We start from the raw sequence: 7,498 nt of genomic DNA on the forward strand, positions 1-7,498 counted from the left end.
CATTGACGCCTTTTTTGTCATAAACGGCACCCACGCCTCGTGTTATGCCCCATTATGCCAGGGGCTTCATAGTACTCATGATATGGCAACAAAGTCCGACCACCTTTTCGGTCGCTCGGCACCACGAACTTATAGCACTATATGCATCAGCTCCGAATCATGTCTTGGGTCATTAGTTTGGTTTGCCCGGCTCCCATGTTTTGGTACCTTATGTTTCGCTCCATCGGCTAAGGTAGCGCTGGGAGAACTACTACGATTGTGTCCCGGTTCTTCCGGACGAGCACCTCAGTAGAGAAATCCGAAAACTGACTGTCATGATACAGCGAGAACTGGTCAGTTGTTCGAGAGGTTGTAGAATCTTTAAAGATTTATTCCGCATAATGCCATTATAAATGCAAAGTGCGACGGGTCGGTCTTCCGATCAGGCGCCGATAGAGCCCCTAGTACGGTCTTCCAAACACCAGGGGCTGCGCCCACCATACTCGAATTCCTATGGCTAAGTGAGAGTGATAAAGCCCTATAGTCTGATTGCCTGGTTCGTGGTGAGGAACACCTCCTTAAAAGGACCCAACAATGGGATAAAGAGTGTTCAGGTATGTCCCGAACACCCCCGTACTTTTACGTGGGGGCAGAAGCCGACAACTGGCCAACTCTCAGGATTTATATATACTAAACAGCCGCACAGGAAGAACAAACGTTCAAATAAACAGGCAATAAAAAAAGTGCCATTATCCCGTATTACAAAGAATGGCAAGACTGCCTTCAGGGAAATATAGTGTCTTTGGTACACTGGCCCGCCACAAGGCGGGCTCCTTTCAGGACACCTTCGTAGTATAACTCAGTTGCGATGCTCCTTACCCCTCGGTGGTCCCTCAGTCATCAGCTTCTCAGCATCAAGCTTCCCCCAGTGCACCTTCGCACGGGCAAACGCCATGCGTGCACCCTCTATGCAGACCGATCGCTTAATGACATCGATCTGAGGGCAAGCACCAATAATCCGCTTCACGAGTCCTAAGTAACTGCTTGGAATTGGCTCCGCGGGCCATAGCCAGACAACCAAGTCCTTCATGGCTAGTTCGGCCGCCTGGTGCAGTTCGACCAGCTGCTTCAGCTGATCGATAAATGGCACCGGATAATTCGGCACCAAATACTGCGACCAGAAATGCTTCTCTGTAGACTTGTTCTCCTTAGTCTGGTAGAATTGGGCAGCATCTGATATGCTACGCGACAGATCCGCAAACGCCCCTGGAGAAACAAGAATTCAGCTTGTCGCTTAGAGTTCCACCCATTACTATGTAAAAATGACCTTGAGTACAAAAGGCCTTACCAGCCGCAACCTTCCGGGCCTCCTGAATGTCCCTCAGGGCACCTCGGGCTTCTTCCCGAGCATCCTCTGCGGCTTGGAGAGCTTGGGCGAGTTCGGATTCCTTCCCTGCTAGACTCTGCTCCAAGCCCTCGCTTTTCTTCACGGCCTCCTGGAGCTCTCGCTCAGCTTCAATGACCCTGGCCTCGTGCTTCTCACGAAGAGCCTGTTCGGCGGCGGCCTTATTGTCGGCTTCGGCCACAGCCTTCTTCAGTGCCTCAATTTCGGCACTCACCCCTAGAGCATACAATACAAAAAATTTCATTAGGCACAACTTCTAATTCGTGCTCAACTTAGCAACAGTTTTCAACATACCTTGCTTGTCCTCCAACTGCTTCTTCACGCGGCCAAGTTCTTCTTCGGCCCGTTCCATATGCTACTTTAGTTCGGACACCTCCACACTATGAGCGGCGGTCGTCTCCGCAGACGCCTGTTTTTAAACAAAGGGATACACGTCATTAACTGAGTCACCTGCGAGACGGAAAAATTTGATCCCCTGTCCGGCTTTATTTCGCTGGACAATGCATCAGGGGCTACTACTCATATTATGACAATCTCCCAAATGTTTCTTAAAAACATACCTCAAAGCCCTTTATAAGACTAAGGCAGGATTCATTCAGTCGCTCTCAGCAGACTGAATCTTTTCAATCACTGCACCCATGATGGCACGATGTTCATCGATGATAGACGCGCTTCTTAGCGTTGTCGATAGGCCGTCCGGCAGCTCTGCTTGGACAGAGGCCGCTGGCGGAGTAGGCAAGCCTCCCCCGTCAAAGGTGGCTACTCTCCCGATCCTGGAGCTTTAAAGGCCTCCAGGACCGTGTTCGGCTGCGGTCCGAACCTAAGATCGCCCCCGCCATCGACACGCATGGGAGCCGCTGCTCCCGTGTGTCCGGACCCAGGGATATGCCCCCCTAGTCCAGGTCCCGCTGAGACGACACCTCGGTGTCGCGCCTAGGCTTCGGGGAAGGGACCTCTGGAGGCGTCTCGCTCGCCAGGGCATCTGAGCTCAGCGAATCCTCTAATGAGGACTGTCCGGCGTGGGACCTCGCCGGGCTGTACAAAATATGGCGACAATTAAAACTACTACATCCTAATGACCTCGGGCGCGTAGGTGTGTGCGGGTTTCGTATACTTACGACTTTACCAGGGGCTGGGCCCTGGGATCCCACTCCGGGCTGCTATCAGCAGCCGTGGTGGACGCCTCGGGGAGGGAGCCTTTCCCCCTCTTTGGCGATTCACCCTCCAGGGATAAGGAGGCCGTCCTTTTCTTCCCTCCCCCTGCGAGGGGCTCGTCTTCTTCCTCCTCCCCTTCATCGTCGGAGGAAGGACGGTCGCTGGAATCCTCAGATTTAGCGTCCGAAGCATCACGACAACGAAGGACACTCCAAGTCTTCTTGACCTTCTCGGAGGCCTCTTTCTTCGGTGCCTCGTAAGGCGCTGGGACCAACATCTTCGTCGGAGGAGGTCCGGCCGGTTCCTCCAGCAGCGGGGCCGAACAGTGTATCCACTCCACCTTTTTCGTCCATTCCTGGGATTATTGTAGAAAGCATGATAAGTGCGCCTCCCTCGGGATATGCCGGCTAAAACACGGATGGACAGGGCACAGCAATGACTTACCAGACTTGCAGAGCGGGATAGTTGATACCCGCGGTCCTCGGCGGAGCCCGGCCACGGTTTTTCGAACTTGAAGAGTACCTTCCATATGTCCTTGTGGGAGGAGCCATAGAGCTCTCGTAGGGTCTGGTGTTCGGCCGGGTTGTATTCCCATAAATTGCAGGCTCGGCGCTGGTAAGGGAGAACTAGGTGAACTAACATCACCTGGACTACGTTGACAAGTTTGACGTCCTTGTCGACCACGCTCTGGACGCGCGTATGGAGCACTGACAGCTCGTCGGATGAGGACCAGTTTAGGCCCTTCTCGGGCCAGGACGTGAGCCGCAGTGGAGCTCCGGATCTGAATTCGAGAGCAGCGGCCCACTTTTTACCACGCGGTTCGGTGATATAGAACCACTGCTGCTGCCACTCCTTGACGAAATCATTGAAGGTGCCCGTCGGCCATACGACCTTGGGCATATTGCTCACCATGGCGCCGCAGCATTCGGCGTGCTCGCCATTCACCACCTTGGGCTTCATGTTGAAGATTTTCAGCCATAAGCCGAAGTGGGGCGAAATACGAAGAAAAGCCTCACATACGATGATGAACGATGAAATGTTAAGGAAAGAATTAGGAGACAGATCATGAAAATCGATCCCGTAATAATGCATGACACCGCGAACAAATGGGTGAAGGGGAAACCCGAGCCCGCGAACGAAATGAGGAAGAAACACAACCCTCTCGTGGGGCTCCGGAGTGGGGACGATCTGTCCCGCCGGTGGAAGACGGTGGCCGATTTTCTTGGCCAAATGCCTGGCCTCTCAGAGCTTTTTGATATCTCTCTCCTGGACGGTCAAGGCCATCCATTTGCCTCCTGCTCCAGATCCGGACATCTTTGGAGGGCCTCTCTTCGATGGAGAAGAAGAGTGCTGGGGCGCTAGGGCTCGAGCAGAGGGGAATGGACTAGCAGAAGGGAAAGGCGTGGGTAAAAAGGAAGAGACCTTATCTCTTTATAGAGGCGGTAAAAGCTTTTGTGCCTCCCCACTTGCCTGGTGGAACCCGCTCGTCCTCCACTCGCCACAATTAGCGATGCGTTTGGGCTACCCATACCCGTATTGATGAGAATCCCGCAATAAGGGGACATGATCTCTGCTTCGGCAAGACGTGCAGAGGAAACCGCCTCGCCATATGCGCTGAGGCTGGTTGTGGGAAAACGGTTCGAATAATGACCCGACCGTAGTGTCATGTCACTTTGTCTAAAGTTGTCAGCAGATTACACTTGTGAAATATCATTCTCTCTACGGTGGTATGTGAAGATCATCTTGCAGATCCGGACACGATCTAAGTGTTCGGTAGTGACTATGGAGTATTTGGAGATGGAACCCGCCTTGCAATGCCGAAGACAGAACTGCGCGCCGGACTCATCGTCATTGAAGCCTGGTTCAGGGGCTACAGAGGGAATCCTGGATTAGGGGGTATCCGGACAGCCGGACTATATACTTTGGCCGGACTGTTGGACCGTGAAGATACAAGACTCAAGACTTCGTCTCGTGTCCGGATGGGACTCTCCTTTGCGTGGAAGACAAGCTTGGCGATCCGGATATTATATTTCCTTCTTTGTAACCGACTCCATGTAAACCCTAGCCCTCTCCGGTGTCTATATAAACTAGAGAGTTTAGTCCTTAGAGACACAATCATAATTATCATAGGCTAACTTCTAGGGTTTAGCCTCTACGATCTCGTGGTAGATCAACTCTTGTAATACCTATATCATCAATATCAATCAAGCAGAAAGTAGGGTTTTACCTCCATCGAGAGGGCCCGAACCTGGGTAAAACATCGTGTCACTTGCCTCCTGTTACCATTAGCCTTAGACGCACAGATCGGGACCCCCTACCCGAGATCCGCCAGTTTTGACACCGACAGTGACCAACCCACTAGACATGCCTAGGCCATCCAGAACGCAAGGCAACGCCACGGTCATGCGGTGACCACGCGGCAGGCATGCGAGTTTACGCGCTCTGGAGTTGGGGCCCTCGGCCACTGTCCAAACCTCAACGTATCTCCATCAAACCATGTATTTCTGATTAAATAGATACTTATGTACCTAGAAATGAATTTTGGAAAAAATAAAGAGCAAACTATTGACAAAGTACTGACCAACGCGGCGGGCATTTCAAATTTGACCCAGTTCCTGCTGAATCGGCGAAAATTTGTCTTTTTCACCAGAGGTGGATCAAAATTTTTGACACCCAACCATTTTGTCAATTGTGCATAAAATATGTCCTAGTGTTTTAGAAAATTGATTTGATCCAATTTTGCAACAAATATATGGTAGGTCCTTCACAAAAAAATCATTTTGGGCACTCGGAAAATGGAAAACTGATTTTTCATCCAAAGAAAATGAAACCCACTTAGGCAACATTGTTTGCCATTCCAAGATGCACCCTTGTGAACAATATGAGATCATTTGAACAAACTATGCCATGAATGTGGCCATAAAAGATTGATCATTTGGCTTGAAAGCCATGAATCTCCACACATGATAGCTCATTTCTGAGAACTTTTTTTAAAAGAATTGTAGTATTACAAGTTTATTATTTTTCCTGGTAACTTGGTCACATGTAATGACACAACTAGTAAGATGCCCGTGCTACGCTACGGAGTCACAAAATATTAGGTGGACTTATAGTCAAGCGCATGTACACTGCTACAAAATAATTCAAACCTATCAATACATCCATCAAAGCGATACTATATTATTGATAGGTATACATCAAACACAATAAACATATGGTTCCTAACCAGTAAACCATGTCCTTCAAGCCAAACATTTTCTGTGGCGGTGAGCGGCCAGGCTGCTGCAGCAAAGAGTTGGGAGTGGACGGCGTCGGTGGTGTGCAGAGCAGCAGCGGCCAGTGCTCCATTTTCACTGCACGAAGGATCGACTGCTAAGCATATGTATACCATAAGACTGAGGCTTGAAAAATACAGAGCAAGCATCTAGAAAAAGAACTAACTTTTTTAGGTACTTTGTTGGAAAAGGTTTCACAGAGAAAAACATTGATCATAACAGAAACTTAGGTCTAGAAAAGTCATCAATCCTTCAACCTACCTGAATTATGTTTCAAGGAAAATTAAGCTCATGCCAGTACAAAATAGTGCTCCCTCTGTAAACAAATGTAAGACATTTTAGTTGATGGTTAGGATGGTGATCAGCAGTCAAATTAAAATACCAAGTCTGATGTGTTTTTTCGATGGGTCATTTAATATGCGACATTCATATATTATGATCTAAACTTTTCCATCATGGTTCCTTACACAACCTATGACACGCTCGTTTAGTTCCATCTCATATTTAACAGCCCAGTCTGTCTTGCTGATATGTCCTCCTTCCTGCACTATGTGTTCAACTGGTGAAACGGAAATGAAAGCTCAATGGTGCCATTTTGTACATAATAATAAAATTTTGGGACAATGGTGAAAAATTGTGAACATGTACGTCTATCTAGAAGTATAACCACATCTTGCAACAAAAGATGCATGAAAATAGATGTGAATGACATGAGATTACATTGTAGTCGAACATAGCGGACGAATCCATCTATGGAAGAAGCAAGCAAGTATTCCATGTGGAAGATGCTCTAACAATAATCAATCAAGCTGCTTGTAGTTGTAGTAGATAGCTAGCTTTGTACGCACAATCAATCAAGCTGCTTATGCTAGCTAGCTTAGCTTTGTACGTATGGACTACGCAATAATTGACTGGATTGAGAGACAATTATCCACCGATGGGCTGGACTAAAACGCTTAGTATACATAGAAAGAAAATGCAGTTTTGGAAGACCCCCTTTGGCCTCCACGAGGCTCCGCCAGTGCTTCACTGGATTAGTTAATATGCAAGTTATATAAAGAAGACATATATCATCAGTCATAAGCCATTACCTCGTTGCATGGGAATACTTAGACATCACCTTATGAATGCTACGACATGTTAACATGAAAGTAACAACTATAATATGAAATTCATAATAAATTTATATCTGTTCTAGCTCACTCTGTGCATTTTGAAACCGAAACGAAAAACCGAACCGAAAAATACCGAACCGAGACGATATTTTGGTTTATATGGTTTTTGGTTTTTGGTATGGTATAGGATTTAAAAACCATTTGAAGGTCGGTTTTTTCGGTATAAAACCGAAAATTTTCGGTTTTTACCGAATAAACCGAATATAGTTGGCCCATTTGCATTTCAGGCTTTCAGCCCGACGCCACAGTCCGCCAGGGCCCAGGTGCCACCGCGGCAGGCCGGCGGCCCTAGGCCGGCAGGCCCCAGCCCCGCACGGCCACAAACCCACACCCCACGACTTAACCTACCCTGTCGCCGCTCATTCCAGTCCCTCCCCGAGTCCCCGACCTTCTGACCTAGAGTGTGTGGCGGCGACCGGCGATGGCTGTTCTCGCCAAACCCTAGCGCTCGAGCGGCGGGCACCACGGCCGGCGGTGCGCTCGGCGCTGCTACAAGCTCCACTCCGATG

This window comes from Triticum dicoccoides, chromosome 4A (genome assembly GCF_002162155.2).
Source record: "Triticum dicoccoides isolate Atlit2015 ecotype Zavitan chromosome 4A, WEW_v2.0, whole genome shotgun sequence".
Lineage (NCBI taxonomy): Eukaryota > Viridiplantae > Streptophyta > Magnoliopsida > Poales > Poaceae > Triticum > Triticum dicoccoides.